This window comes from Pelobates fuscus, chromosome 4 (assembly GCF_036172605.1).
Source record: "Pelobates fuscus isolate aPelFus1 chromosome 4, aPelFus1.pri, whole genome shotgun sequence".
Classification (NCBI taxonomy): domain Eukaryota; kingdom Metazoa; phylum Chordata; class Amphibia; order Anura; family Pelobatidae; genus Pelobates; species Pelobates fuscus.
The window spans coordinates 80,910,738-80,927,107 of record NC_086320.1 but is presented as its reverse complement, the minus strand read 5'-3'; the positions used below and the strand labels follow the sequence as shown (position 1 = coordinate 80,927,107).

The 16,370-nt window shown below is 50.1% G+C and overlaps 1 protein-coding gene across 1 annotated transcript in view; it reads right to left on the bottom strand.

Moving 5' to 3' along the window:
* Positions 1 to 16,370, bottom strand: part of NCOA2 (nuclear receptor coactivator 2) — a 354,595-nt gene that overhangs the window by 269,005 nt on the left and 69,220 nt on the right. The gene's annotated exons all lie outside the window — the stretch shown is intronic.

Genomic DNA, 16,370 nt, shown 5'->3' with positions numbered 1-16,370 from the left:
TCGCCTTCTCACCAAGCTGCTTGGCGATGGTCTTGTAGCCCATTCCAGCCTTGTGTAGGTGTCACGACTGTTCGTGTGGTCCAGAACGCAGAAACTATGTAAACATATACATATAAAAGGAAAGGAAATAAAAGGACAGAGCGTAAACCGGACCTTAGAATGGCCGGACTAATACGCTAGAGACAGAGAATGGTCAAAGGGAAAGCCGAGGTCAAGGAAGCCAGAAATACACAAATACCGTTTAAACAAGCCAAGTCAGGGGAACCAGAATTCAGAATAACCAGGGAAAAGCCAAGATCAGTATACTAGGATATCAGATTCACAAAGATAAACGCACTCTCAGGAAACCAGGAACAGGAAACCACGACAGGGCAAGGTACTGTGGTAAATTAGGGGTAAATTAGTGATTTGAATATCCCTCTCTAGGCTCTGACTCCAGAAAGTGTGCGTGCGTTCGTATAATTTTGGGGGTGGAGCCTTGGATGGATGCGACCGCATGGTCGGCGCCATCTTTAATTTCCCCGAGTGGCGTGGAGGAGCGGTTCCCGGCTCACCGCTGAGCAGGTAAGCTCAGTGAGTCGGTGTGGTCGTGCCGGTCGGGCACGGACACACATGGCGGCGAGCCGGGAGTCGTGACCGTATCCCCCACTCAAAGACCGCTCACCGGGCGGGAAGGAGCTGGCTTGTGAGGAAAACGGTTGTGAAACGACCGGACAAGACGGGGAGCATGAACCCAGTCAGCAAGAACCCAACTATGTTCCTCCGGACCATATCCCTTCCAGTCAACCAGATAAGACAGAACACCTCTAGAGAACTTGGAGTCTAAAATGGATCTGACTTCGTACTCCTCCAAACTGTCTAGAGAGTGCATCTGCCTTGGTATTCTTTGTCCCGGGCCTGTATGTAATTATAAAATTAAACCGGGAGAGGAATAATGACCATCTTGCCTGTCGGGAGGACAATCTCTTAGCGTCCCCAATATAAGCCAAATTCTTATGATCTGTAAAAATCAAAAGTGGCTCTTTGGAACCTTCCAAGAGATGCCTCCATTCTTTAAGGGCGAGAACAATGGCCAGTAATTCCCTATTCCCGATGTCATAATTTCTCTCTGCGGGAGTTAATTTTCGAGAGAAAAAGCCACAGGGATGTAAAGGCGCATCAGGACTCTCTCTTTGAGACAGAATGGCTCCTACTCCTGTCTCTGACGCATCAACTTCTAAAATAAAAGGTTTGGTCGGATCAGGGTGCGTCAGGAAAGGTGCTGAAGCAAATAAAGATTTTAATCTTTCAAATGCCTCTTTTGCCTCTTTGGACCATAAATTACAATTTGCTCTTTTCTTGGTTAGGTTGGTAATAGGAGCGATTACTGATGAGAAACTCTTAATGAACTTACGGTAATAATTTGCAAAACCTATAAAGCGTTGTGTAGCTTTAAGGCCTTTGGGTAACGGCCATTGCAAGACTGCTTCTAGTTTACGTCAGGGCCGGATTAACATAGGGGCTGATGGAGCTGCAGCTCCAGGCCCAGGCCCATGGAATAGGCCCATTGATTTAAAAAAAAAAAAGTGTTTTTTTTTACATTTTTGTATTTTTTTTACACACACTACTCTTAGCGTTGCCAGGTATTTCTCATGTATTTCTTATGGTTACCAGGTATTTCTCAGAAGTATTTCTCAAGTATTTGAGGCTGCCTAGCCAGTGCCAGTATTGCAGTAATACCGGCAATACAAATGTCTGTCTCAGTATAAACAGAGATTATTCTGCAATACCAGCACTGGCCAGTAGGGGGTCATTGCTTGTGTGGAGAGAGGCAGGGATAAGAAGTAACAGCATCTCTCTCCCTGCCTCTCTCTATTCACTGATCCGCGGGGGAGCAGCTCTGCACAGAGTCCAAACAGCAGGTTCGAGCCTGCGAGACATGGGGACGGTGAGAGACTTGGGGACACTGAGACATTGGGACACTGGGAGACATAGGGAAACTGGGGAATATGGGGACCCTGAGACACTAGGGACACAGTGGCCCCATGTCTCCCAGTGGCCCCTAGTCTCTCAGTGTCCCAATGTCTCCCAGCCAGTGTCCCTAGTGTCTCAGTGTCCCCAAGTCTCCCAGTGTCCCTGGTGTCTCTCAGTGTCCCCATGTCTTCCAGTGTGCTTGGTGTCTCTCAGTGTCCCTAGTGTCTGTGTCCCTAGTCTCCCAGAGTGTCCTAGTCTCTCTGTGTCCCCATGTATCTCAGTGTCCCCATGTCTCTCCCAGTGTCTCTGTGTCCCCAAGTCTCACAGTGTCCCAATGTCTCTAAGTGTCCACTAGTGTCCTAGTGACATGGGGACACTGGGGGACATGGGGACACAGACTCTAAGGGACACTGGGAGACATGGGGATACAAACACTAGGGAACACTGGGGGACATGGGGACACTGAGACACTGGGGACACTGAGAGACATGGAGACACTGGGGGACACAGGGAGACATGGGGACACTGGGTGACTTTGAGACTTGGTAGATATGGGGCACTCAGTGCCCCATGTCTCCCAGTGTCCCCTCATGTCTCAAAGTCACCCAGTGTCCCCATGTCTCCCTGTGTCCCCAAGAGTCTCAGTGTCCCCATGTCTCCCTGTGTCCCCAAGAGTCTCAGTGTCCCTAGGTCTCCCAGTGTTCCCTAGTATCTCAGTTTCCCAATGTCTCCCAGTGTCTCTCAATGTCCCCTAGTGTCCTAGTGACATGGAGACACTGGGGAACATGGGGACACAGACACTAAGGGACTGGGAGACATGGGGACACAGACATGCCCCCTTTTTGTGTATGTTCGCCCCTTTCGGCAGTTCTGGTTATGTGATTTGTGTCAGTGGCCCACCCTTTTACCCCATCCACAGACTTCCTGCTTTACTGGACACTGCTATGGTATGGATTTACTTGAAAGATGAAAGCATGAGATTAGCATAGTGTATGTGTTTTCTCATAGCTGCATCATATGAGTTTCCCTCCAGCACCATCTCCATCAGATACATGACGCTTAGGAGGTATGACTGTTTTAGTGTTTTTTGGTCAATAAGATTTTGTAATTAGGCCCATCATAATTGTCAGCACCAGGCCCACTGGGCTCTTAATCTGGCCCTGGTTTACGTGGGTCCATTTTGAAACCAGAAGGGGATATAACATAACCAAGAAACTGTATCTCGGTCTGGTCAAACTGGCATTTTTCCAGCTTACAGTATAAGCCATTTTTTAACAGGGTTTTTAGTATGATCCTCACACGTTCATGATGAGTTTCACATGTGAAGATATTCTCTAAGGACATCGTTAATAAAGTCCTGAAAATACTGCTGGGGCGTTGCATAGGCCAAACGGCATAACCAGGTATTCATAATGTCCCATTCTCGTATTAAACGCAGTCATCCACTCATGCCCTTCCTTAATTCTGACTAGGTTGTATGCGCTCCTTAGATCGAGTTTTGTGAATACTCAGGCACCCCTCAACCTATCAAATAGCTCAGAAATAAGGGGAATGGAATAGGCGTTTTTAATCGTAATTTTGTTTAAACCCCTATAATCAATACAAGGGCATAGGTCTCCTTTTTTTAGAAACGAAGAAGAACCCAGCCCCAGCAGGTGAAGAGGATCTTCTTATGTGACCCTTTCTGAGAGCATCCTTTATGTATTCTTCTAAACAAAGGGTTTCTTGAGGAGAAAGTTCATAAACTCTTCCTTTGGGGGGCATAGTACCAGGTAATAAATTAATGGCACAGTTGTAGGGTCTATGTGGAGGTAATACCTCCGACTGAACCTTGTTAAATACTTCTTTTAAGTCCAAATACTGAGGTGGGATTTCTGTGGTTAAGGGAGGTGTTATTGGTACATTGATGGTACCGATTCGTTTAGGCACCTGTTTTAAAAAATGACCTCTGCAACTCTTTCCCCAACTCACAATCTCTCCTTCAACCCAATCTAGACATGTATTGTGTTTCTGGAGCCAAGGAAAACCGAGTATAATTGGACATGTAGGGGAAGATATAATTTGAAAAACCATTTCTTCAGAATGTAAGAAATCTACTGTGACAGTGATTGGCAGGGTTTCGTGCGTGATGAGAGGCTGGGTAAGAGGTCTCCCAACGATAGCCTCTACTGCTATGGGTCTATCTTTCTGCCTTAGGGGCAGGAGATGTTTGGCAGAGAATTCCTTGTCTAGAAAATTATTCGCTGCCTCAGAGTCAATCATGGCCTCACACTGTACAGTGGATTTCTTACAAGACAAAGTAATTCTTACAAGGAAACGGTTCTTAGTCAATTTAGGGGACATATACATCAAACCCAAGGTCGGTCCTTGAACGTGCCTTAGGTGCGCAAGTTTTCCGGCCGAACCGGACATGAAAACCTTTGATGTCCCCTCTTGCCACAATACAAACACAACCCCTCGTTGCGTCTGTGTTGTCTCTCTGCCTCAGTGAGTTTAGCAATGCCCAGTTGCATAGGTTCAGATTCTGGAGGTGGAGCATGACTAATTACCACTGGGTTAGAGAAACGAGGGGCTATAGATAAGTTAGAACGTCTAGTACTCGGTTTGTTTCTCTCTCTCTCTCTCTGAGCCTGTTATCAATGTCTATCATGTATGCAATAAAGTCATTAAGGTTAACCGGAAGATCTCTGGCTGCGGTCTTGTCTTGTATATTTACCGCTAAACCTTCGAAAAAAGCAGCCACCAAACCGCTATTGGTCCAGTCAACCTCAGACGCCAATGTCCTGAACTCTATGGCGTAATCAGCTACAGAGCGATTGCCTTGTTTGATTCTCATTAAGGCTCTGGCAGCGTTCTTTTCTCTCCCTTTTGGCTCAAAAGAAGCTTTAAATGCTGTAAGGAATACATTGTAATCACGGGCAACTGGATTTCCACTTTCCCATAAGGGATTGGCCCAGGTTAAAGCCTTACCCATTAATTGGTTCATTAGATAGCCAATTTTCGATCTATCTGTAGGGAATGAACCAGGGGAAGCTTCGAAGTGGTATTCAATTTGGTTTAGAAAACCTCTAAATTCCTTAGAATCACCTCCAAAACGAGGGGGAGGTGAAAGGGTTATGGATGGTGGTTTGTGTGCCACAGGTGCTGCCACAGGTGGTACCGGAGGTGCCTCCAGATAGGCAGTTCTCTGGAGAAAGGTCTGGAATGCTTGGGCAAACTGATTTAACCTGTGGTCCATATCCTCCACCCTACTCTCCCAGGCATTCATATGTTTACATAGTTCCGCAGGATCCATGGCCCTGTCGTAATGTCACGACTGTTAGTGTGGTCCAGCACGCACAAACTATGTAAACATATACATATAGAAGAAAAGGAAATAAAAGGATAGAGTGTAAACCGGACCTTAGAATGGCCGGACTAATACGCTAGAGACAGAGAATGGTCAAGGAAGCCAGAAATACACAAATACCGTTTAAACAAGCCAAGTCAGGGGAACCAGAATTCGGAATAACCAGGGAAAAGCCAAGATCAGTATACCAGGAAATCAGATACACAAAGATAAACACACTCTCAGGAAACCAGGAACAGGAAACCACGACAGGGCAAGGTGCTGGGGTAAATTAGGGATTTAAATATCCCTCTCTAGGCTCTGATTGGTCAGAGGGTGACCTCTGACCCCAGAACGTGCGCGTGCGTTGACGTTGTGACGTCACGCGCATGTTCGTATAATTTTGGGGGTGGAGCCTTGGATGGATGCGACCTCATGGTCGGCGCCATCTTTAATTTCCCAGAGCTGCGTGGAGGAGTGGTTCCCGGCTTGCCGCTGAGCAGGTAAGCTCAGTGAGCCGGTGCGGTCGTGCCAGTTGGGCACGGACGCACATGGCTGCGAGCCGGGAGCCGTGACAGTAGGTATACAATCTTGTCCCTGACATTCTTGGACAGCTCTTTGGTCTTGGTCATGGTGGAGAGTTTGGAATCTGATTGATTGCTTCTGTGGACAGGTGTCTATGATGCAGGTAACAAGTTGACATTAGGAGCACTCCCTTCAAGAGAGTGTTCCTAATCTCAGCTTGTTACCTGTATAAAAGACACCTGGGAGCCAGAAATCTTGCTGATTGATAGGGGATCAAATTCTTATTTCACTCATTGACATGCAAATCAATTTATAACTTTTTTGACATGCGTTTTTCTGGATAATTTTTTTATTGTTATTCTGTCTCTCACTGTTAAAATACACCTACCATTAAAATTATAGGCTGATAATTTCGTTGTCAGTTGACAAACGTTCAAAATCAGCAGGGGATCAAATACTTGTTTCCCTCACTGTACACTTCCCTCCCTTCCCCCAATGTAATACACTACCCCCACTTGAATACACTGCCCCTTAATCTAATACACTGCCCTCCCCCCCCTCCATTTAATACACTGCCACCACTCTAATACACTACCCTACTCCTTCCTCAAAATTAATATACTGTCCCCCTCCTCCAAATTAATGTAAAGCCCTCTTCCTTCCCCAATTTATTACACTGCACCCTCATCCCATATTCAACACACTAGGTCCCAAAAGCCCCTCTTTCCCTACCTTAAAGGGACATTCCAGGCACCCAGGCCACTTCTTCCCATTGGAGTGGCCTGGGTGCCAACTCCTATCACCCTTAACCCTGCAAGTGTAATTATAGCCGTTTTTATAAACTGCAATAATTACCTTGCAGGGTTAAGTCCTCCTCTAGTGGCTGTCTATCAGACAGCCAGTAGGGGGACTTCTGGGTTTTTAAAACCCGAAAAGTGTTTTAAAATTTATGTATGAGGACCTCCAGCATCGCCGGAAACCCTATAGGAAAGCATTGAATAATGCTTTTCATAGAAACATAGAAACATAGAAACATAGAATGTGACGGCAGATAAGAACCATTCGGCCCATCTAGTCTGCCCAGTTTTCTAAATACTTTCATTAGTCCCTGGCATTATCTTATAGTTAGGATAGCCTTATGCCTATCCCACGCATGCTTAAACTCCTTTACTGTGTTAACCTCTACCACTTCAGCTGGAAGGCTATTCCATGCATCCACTACCCTCTCAGTAAAGTAATACTTCCTGATATTATTTTTAAACCTTTGTCCTTCTAATTTTAGACTATGTCCTCTGGTTGTGGTAGTTTTTCTTCTTTTAAATATAGTCTCCTCCTTTACTGTGTTGATTCCCTTTATGTATTTAAATGTTTCTATCATATCCCCCCGCTCTATGGAGGTCTAATGCGCGCGGCCATTGCCGCGCATGCGCATTAGGTCTCTCCCACCAGGGAAGGAGCGTGGATGTCCCTCGGCGCTGGATTCAGGTAAGTCACTGAAGGGGCACTGCAGAAACGGATATGAAGCCCATGGAACAGTGAAACAGGGGAGTGGGCCTTGACAAGGCCAGGAAGTGGGCAGGTGGAAAATTATGGGATGGTTTAGGGCAGGGCTAAGAAGGGGAGGAGTCAGGTAGTGTAAATAGGCGGCCATCTTAAGTGAGGGGCCAGTTAATCTGAATTTCACTGACCTGTCACTTGTGGCTGGTCGGCGGAGTTCTTTTCTTTTTCTCCCTCTGCAGGTAATGGCGTCCCTGGAGGAGATTCTAGACGGAGTTCGGGCGGCGGTTCGTGACAGAGGACTGGCGTGGCTACATGACCAGATCGGGGCTGCTGCCACCCATGCGGAGGGACCGGAGAGGAGGTCGGCGCGGAGGACCAGGCCGCCGCAGAGGTTGAGCCCGGGGGAGGCCCCTGCGGCCCGGCGGTGGAGGAGCCCTTCTGCGGTCGGCGGGTCGGCTGCCGGACCGAGTTCAGCGGCAGAGGAAGGAGTGCGGCAGGTGCTATCGGACGGACCCGCCGGGCAGGCGACAGCGGGCGCGAAGCGGTTGCCACGAGGTCTGAAGGCGCCCCTGAAGGCGTCTGAAGGCGTAATGGCGGCCGGCGGGACAGCAGGAAGAGGAAATGCTGCAACACCAGCGGACCATGCGGCTGCGGATGGCATCACCCACGCGGCCAGTGGGCAACAGACAGATCGTCCCTGTGAGTCAACCTCCAGGGGTATCACTGAGGGGCAAAAGGGGAACGCTAACGGGGCTCCCACAGCACAAGCGGTCCGCCAGGCATTGCGGGGAGACCAGGTCAGCAGGGGATCCGAAGGGGCGGCTGGAGGGAAGACCAGAGTGGAGCACAGTGGAATGGGAGGAGAGGGCAGCGGAGCGGGTCGGGCAGCTCAGAGGGTTTCTGGAGCTAGGAAGGCGACAGGCGGCCTAATCCCGGGGGTTCTGGCGGAGTCAGACAGGGCGGCCGGAGAGAGGCCAGGCACTGCGGATGTAAGAGAGCGAGTGGGTTCGGCGCAATACAGGGAAGCAAGGGGTGGCAGTATAGAGCGGGGGGGCCCATCCGGCTGCCCCCAGGTACGGCCTAGTGACAGGGAAGCGGCAGTGAGGGGCCAGGGCGGCGAGCGGCGCACCAGCGGTGCCAGGTGCAGCAGTGACAGGAGCTGGTCAGGAAGACAGGAGAGCAGGGACAGGAGCCATTCACGGCTAGGCCGCAGCGAGTCAAGGTTCAGCGGCAGGGAGAGGAGGAGGAGGTCCAGGTCAGAGGAAGGGAGGAGGAGCAGGAGGCGAAGCTCCGAGAGGAGCTTCAGGAAGCAGCGGCGGGGAGGACACAGCAAGGGATGTCGGATGGAGCAGAGGAGAGGAACCAGGGCAGTCGGAGATGAGCGTAGGGAGGAAGGGCGGGTAGGGAGCTACTCGGGCAGACTACCCAGGCTGTCTTCTCCTTACAGGTCACGGAGTAACTCACCTGCGGTTCCGAGGCGGGACCAGGCGGGCAGGAGTCGGCGACTATTGGAAGCTCCAGTGTCTGAAATGGCAGATGGAGGGACAGCAACCCCGCGGCCTGCGGCGGCCAGGGGCATCAGCGGTGAGTCTTCCTCTACACCACACCCTGGGACATTCATACACTGTTTGAAGTCATTCATAGATAGGGGAAGGGGAACCGCTTAGGTTCGATAGGGTTTGGTCAGCAGGGGACGACAGCGGGCCTGGGTTTGAGAGGGCGACCTCAGGAGTGACAGGTGGTAGCGGGGAGGAGACAAGGAACACGGCTAAGCCCGATGGATCGTCGGCGGGGGACGGGGTACTTGACGTGACGGGTGGGGACATTGCGGAAGCCGCGCGTCAAAATGTACATGTGTCCTTCGCGGGGCCGATAGGTTGCCATTTGAAAGGGGAGGTTAAAGAAAAGATTGCAAAGGGGGAATTCGTGGAAATATTTTCCCTTCTTCCCCTGGAGGAATTCTTAGATTTAAAAGAGGAAGACAAGAAGGACGCGAAGAAAGAGGAGGAGGAGAAAAGGCGGAGGTATCGGAAGATACCGAAGACCTTCGGCAATTGGCTGCGGGCTTTTTGTATATTGGCTAGTGTTATTGGGGAGAAGCGGCCGGAGTGCTGCTCGCAGTTGTTTTGTTACCTGGACGGAATTGGGGATGCGTACCGCACCTACGGGGGGTTGGCATGGTGGAGGTATGATGAGCAGTTCCGTCAGCGACTGGCGGCCAACCCCTCCATGCGCTGGGACCAAATGGACCTGCCGCTGTGGATGCGGTTAATGATGGCGCAGAAGAATGCACCCATTCCAGGGACTGCCGGCACCGCTACCGCTAGTGGCGGCAGGTCAAAAGAAAGGAAGCTGCTGGGCTTACAACGAGGGACAGTGTAAGTGGGGAACCGCTTGTAGATTCCGGCATGAATGCTCAGGGTGCGGCGGGAACTACGGGGTCAACAGGTGTTTCAAGAAGGGTAAGTCGGCCGCAGGGGGAGGAGCAACGGGAGCAGTCGCTCCCGCAGCTCCCGCTGGGGGTGTCACCAGTGAAGGTAGGCGCGATGTTGCCTTGGCTAAGGCAATACGCTGATCAAGCGGTAGCAGAATTTATTCGGGCGGGCTTTGCCGGGGGTTTTAGAATCCCCTTCAAAGCTGCGGGGCCGGGTGCGCCTTGTGATAACCTCAGATCGGTCAGAGAACACCCGGGGGTTGTTGTGCGGGAGAAACTGGCCAAGGAAGTCCAATTAGGGAGGATGGCGGGGCCATTTCCGGCCCCGCCCTTGGCGAATCTGAGGTTGTCACCATTGGGGGTGGTCCCTAAGAAGGAAGAGGGCAAGTTCCGTTTGATTCATCATTTATCGCACCCGAAGGGGTCTTCGGTGAATGATGACATCGACGCCGGCCTATGCTCGGTCTCCTACACATCATTCGACAAAGCCGTCGAGCTGGTTAGGAGGGCGGGGCGCGGGGCGCTGATGGCCAAGGTGGATGTGGAGGCGGCTTTTCGGCTGCTGCCCATACACCCGGACTGTCACCACCTGTTAGGGTGTCACTTTGAGGGAGAAATCTTCGTGGACTTGTGTCTGCCTATGGGTTGTTCCATCTCTTGTGCCTACTTCGAGAGGTTTAGTACCTTCTTGGAATGGGTGGTGCGCATGGAATCGGCGGGGGGTGCCATAGTGCACTACTTGGACGATTTTCTGTGTGTCGGCCCACGGGACTCTGAGCGGTGTGCTCAGGAACTGAGGGTGTTCCAGCGGGTGGCTCACACCTTCGGGGTGCCGTTGGCTGAGGACAAGACGGTGGGCCCCACCACGTGCCTTAGCTTCTTGGGACTCGAAATTGATTCTGAGCTCGGGGAATGCAGGTTGCCTAGTGACAAGCTGCGGCATCTGCGACAGCTAGTGGAAACGGTCAAGGGGGCGAGGAAAGTGACCTTGCGGGGGCTCCAGTCCCTCGTGGGGAGCCTTAACTTTGCGTGCAGGGTGATCCCCATGGGGAGGATTTTTTGTCGGAGGTTGGCACAAGCAACCAGTGGGGTGCGGCGGCCGTCTCACTACATTCGGGTGTCAGTCGAGATGAAAGACGATTTGGGGGTTTGGGAACAGTTTTTGGTCAACTTTAACGGGAAAGTGTTCTTTCGGGAACCGACGGTGTCGTCGGCCGCGATGAAGTTGTTTACAGACGCCTCCGGCAGCATTGGTTTTGGAGCTTACTTGGCAGGTAAGTGGTGTGCGGAGGCGTGGCCGGAGCCGTGGAAGGCGAGTCCTCTGATAAAGAACTTGGCATTCTTGGAGTTGTTTCCCATCGTTGTCGCGGTGGTACTCTGGGATACGGAGCTAGCTAAGAAGGTGGTATTCTACTCCGATAACATGGCGGTAGTGCAAGCGATTAATAGCTTGACCGCATCGTCGCCCCCGGTAGTACGCTTGCTGCGACAGTTAGTGCTGGGTTGTATGTCATTCAACATAGTGTTCAGGGCTAGGCACATCCCGGGGCTCCAGAATGTGGTGGCTGACTCACTGTCTCGTTTTCAGTGGGAACGCTTTCGGGAGGCAGCGCCGGACGCGCAGGCCCAAGGGCAGGAGTCCTGCTTGGAGACTGTGTGAGGAGGTCACTGGCACCGAGCACTTGGTCGTCTTACGTGAAGGTTTGGAAGCTGTGGGACGAGACGGTGGCTCAGGTGGGTAGCGCCCCTACGGAGGGGCAACGCTTGGATGCACTTTTATGGTTGCTTTGTCGATTGTTTGCAGCTCAGGCGTCGCCTGCCATGGTGGACAGACACCTATCTGCCTTGGCTTTCCTGTTTAAGTTCAATGGCTGGGTTGATGATACAAAACACTTCCTGGTCCGTCAAGCAGTGAAGGGATTCAAGAGGGGGAAGAAAACTGTGGACACGCGTAGGCCGGTGTCCTTTGATTTGTTGCGTGAGCTGGTGGGTGTTCTACCGGGAATTTGCAGCTCCACATTCGAGGTAACGTTGTTCACAGTGGCATTTGTGTGGGCTTTTTTCGGAGCATTTCGGATCGGGGAGTTGGTCAGCGCGAACAAGATGGGTGTTGGGGGGCTTCAGCTCGCGGATGTGGAGGTCCGTGGGGACAGGGTGCAAATTCAGTTGCGCCGCTCGAAGACGGACATTTTTGGTAAAGGTTGCTCAGTTGTGCTGTTTGGGTTGCCAGGTTCGGGGGTGTGCCCAGTGGAGAGAGGGTCGGAGTACCGGGCATTGCGCCCGGTGGGTGACGGTTGCTTCTTTTTGCACCAAGACGGCTCGGCCCTGTCGCGTTTCCAGTTCGCGAGGGTGTTTCGGATGGGAGCAAAGAAGCTGGGCCTAGAGCCTGGGCAATTTGGGACTCACTCCTTTAGAATTGGGGCGGCGACCGAGGCCGCGCGGTTGGGACTGGGGGACGAGAGGATTAAACGCATTGGGAGGTGGGAATCCTTGCGTTTCCGATCATACGTGAGACCGGATAGGTTGGTGTGAGAGGGGCAGTGTTATGCTGTGATGGACGGGAAATCCGTCTAATTTGGTATTAACGTGTTTTTCTTTGCAGGATGGAAGGTGTGGATCTGGGGGCACTCGTATGTCTATTGGGCTCAGAAGAGGGCTGCTGTTCGAAGAAGTGGAACACAGCTGGGTTTTCTTCGAGGAGAAGTGTCGATTTCATGGTTCGGCTTTAGGGGGTTTAGCTGGCAAAGCCTTAGTAGCATGTTGTTTCGCAGGTTGGCCGCAGGGTCTTCACCAGACATAGTTTTGGTACACGGGGGAGGGAATGATTTGGGTCTGATTCCGCAAAGGGAGTTGGTTAGACGGATGAAGAGAGACGTTGATCGGCTATTGAATCTGGTCCCTGGCGTGGTGGTGGTATGGTCAGAGATGGTTCCCCGTTTCACGTGGCGGCACGCCAGGGACCCAGCTGCAGTGGCTCGATGTAGGGGCAAGGTTAACAGGGCAATGGCGAGCTTTGTGCGGCGAGTGGGGGGCATTGTAGTTCGGCATAGGGAACTGGAAGACATGTTGCCGGGATATTTCAGGAGAGACGGGGTACACTTGTCAGACGTGGGTTGTGACTTGCTCAACCTAGGTTTTCAGGAAGGGATTAGCTTGGCCCTGTTTCAGGGTGGTGGGGGGCGCACATGTCCTTAACCCCTTAAGGACACATGACATGTCTGACACGTCATGATCCCCTTTTATTCCAGAAGTTTGGTCCTTAAGGGGTTAAGGGATCAAGTCATGTGCTATGGCGGAACAGGGCTTGTTAAAGGCAGGAGTTGGGAATGGACAGGCCAAGGCCTAGGCTGGAGTAGGCCAGATGGATTAGAGTGTTGGTAGGTTCAAGCTCTTCGGTGGCTACGAACCTAGGGGGTAGGGGTGTCTGGGTACACCCCTACAGTTAACAGTATGGTTTTGGGGCCTCTCTGGTAGGCCGTGTGTTACTAGTTATATGTTAAGTGAATGTCAATTATTGTTCAAAAGATAGGGTCATTGTCAGGGGTATTGTGCGGGGGGATAGTAATATAATGTTAGCTGGACAATGACCCTAAATTGTTAATTTATTTATTTATATATTTAATAATTAATAAAGCTGTGGACGTTATAATCCAACAGATAAATTTGGTGTCAGCGTTTTATTTAAGGTAAAACTAAAAGTAGCACCTGCCGAATAACGACGGTGCATATGTCATGTTTTCCTGGCACTGGAGAGTCCCTTTAAGATGAGCCTGTCCTCCAGGTCCAGCTCTTCTCTGCTCAAGCGGGTCAGACGCTCCTCTGGCACTGCGAGCAGGAGGGAAGTGGGAATGGCTGGCCTGCTCTGCAGACAGCCTGCCACTCTGTGCACTGTAGCGCCGTGCAGCCAAAGCACGCAATTGGCCGTGGTAGGGCCTGTCTTGCGGCTGGTCGCAGCCACAGCACAAAGCGGACCTAGAGCAGGTGGGCTGCAAATATATTTATTGTGGGCCGCTAGTTTGACATGCTTGCTGTAGATTATTTCATGTACTCGCTGTATTGCAGAAAAAAGATTTGTACCTTCAGCCACATCTGTTACCAATAATATAATAATAGGAGATTACCAGTTTTAAAGACAAGGCTGAGAGTTGTACATGCATTAGAAGCAAGAAGCACAGAAACAGTGTGTCCCCTTGTTGACCTTGGATGAATTCACAAATAAAACGCTGATATCTACACATCAATCCCATTTAACCAATAAATGTATTGATTTTCACTGCACTCTGGTCTCCTTCCAGCCAGTATAGGTTTCAATACACTAATCTAAAAGAACGCATTTGCTAAGGATTAACTGCTGTAAATACGGTTTTGCTAAATTAACTAATTTAATATATATATTTTTTTTATATATCGGCAGTCTAGTTATTTAATTTTAAAAGCAAATGTAAACCTTAATATTATAGCCCTGATTTCTTGTTGCGTTTTAAGTTGCATCATTAAATTGTTAATTTTGTGATAGTACGTTTCTTTAAAAACAAACCCATGCTTTTCAATTCAAAGGAACACTCCGGGCACCATAACAACTTAATTGGAATTCATATATACAGAAAACACCCAAAATGGCAGTGGGAAAAAATGTGCACCAAAGGTAAAAATATTGAAATGTTTACCCTTATAAAACATTAATACTTCTGTGTCACCAAAAATGCATAAAAAATAAAGACATCTACAAGTATAAAGCAAAAACAAACATAGGGTAAAATTGCATGCACACCCAAATATCTTAAATGGATATATTGCACTCACAAGGATATTTGGATAGCAGGCATATCACTCATAAAGAGTTGTCAATTTCTCCTCCAGGTAATCAGGATTCAAAAATATAAAGAAAATAGATACGTAGTGCAGAGCTTTAAATAAAAAGACACTCATATACCACACTTGTCTCCAAAGGTGAGGAGCAAGGTTCCTTCTGTCCAGGTAGAGATAGCAGCCAAACAGAAATGTTCTTCCTCCAAATGGTATACAAAGATGAATGAATTACAACATATAAATAAAAAACACAAATACATGAATACAATTTCACTTATGCAGTAACACCCTTCATTGTAATTAAAGGGACACTATAGTCACCAATTAACTACAGCTTAATGTAGTTGTTCTGGTGTCTATTGCCTGACCCTGCAGGCATTTTAATGTAAACCCTGCCTTTTGCTAAAAAAAAAAAAGCTGTTACATTACTGCCTAGGGACACCTCTAGTGGCAGTCACTCAGGCAAACAGTAAAGGAGCTTCCTGGGTCAGTGTTGCACAATGTGCACGGAAATGCCGAACATTCTTCATAGAAATTAATTGATTCACTGCATCTCTAAGAGTAGATGCTGATTAGTGCAGTCACACATAGTTGCCAACTGTCCCATTTTTGCCGGGACAGTACCGGGAAGCTGGAGTCTGTCCCAGGCAATTTACTCTCCCGGGACAGTCCCAGCAATTTGCTGGGTCATGTGCTTTTATTATGTTCCCTCGGACTGTAACAGCCTGTTGCAGTCCAAGGGAGTCAGGCGAGTGGTGCTGGGGAGATGCTGGGGGCTGCATTGAGATACTGGGGGTTGGAGGAAGCACTGACAGTCTCTCTTCCGAATTCCCAGCAGCTCCCCCGGCACACAGGCTGCTACTCTGCCTCGCTGACATAGGCTTTGCCGCCATGCCACAAGCTCCACCCATGTATGCAAGCCCCGCCTCTGTCATTAAGCAGCAGAACTTGCTGCAAGAGGAAGAGGCCAGAAAATGGCTACCTGACCTCCCATCAACAGCCTCCAGTGCCTTAAAATACTTGTGTGTGTGGTGCTTTGTGTCAGGGGTGCTGTGTGTGTGTGTGTGGGGGGGAGGTACTGTGCATGTGTGTCAGAGGTGCTGTGTGTGTGAAGGATGCTGAGTATGTGTGTGAGGGGTGCTGAGAGAGTGCTGTGTGAGGTGCCCTGTTGGTCCGGTGGTGGTGAGTTGTCTATAGCCTGCAGGTCCTCTGGCTGCAGGCTGTCTTCACTCCTCCTGCGAAAAGAATGATGTGTTGGAGGGTTGCCATGGTAACACGCGGCAACGCTCGGCACAGCATTCTCACGGGAACAGCACTATGTTTCCTAGGTCCTCCTGCCCTTCCTGTCACCTACAAAGGGTCTTTGGGCCGGTGAGGGAGATCCTTGATCTCCTCACCGGCACAAGAGGACCCACACCAAGAAAGCAGGTCTCCTCTGTCGGTCTGGACACATGGGCATCACAGTGGGGCCCCCATTCTTGTGGTACCCCTGGGAAACTGCCCGGTGTGCCCATGCGGAAAGACGGCCTTGCAAACAAGCTCGCTTAATACAAGCTCGATGACACACACAAGCTCACTACAGACAAGTTCACTGACGCACACACACGTTCACTACAGACAAGTTCATTGACACACACACGCTCACTACAGACAAGCTCATTGACACACACACACAAGCTCACTACAAACAAGCTCACTGACACACAAGCTTTCTCACTAGCAGGCACACACACACACACAAACACATCAACAGCCTCCAGTGCCAGGTAGGCTTAAAAAGCCATGTGTGTGTGCGTGCCTGCTAGTGAGAAAGCTTGTGTG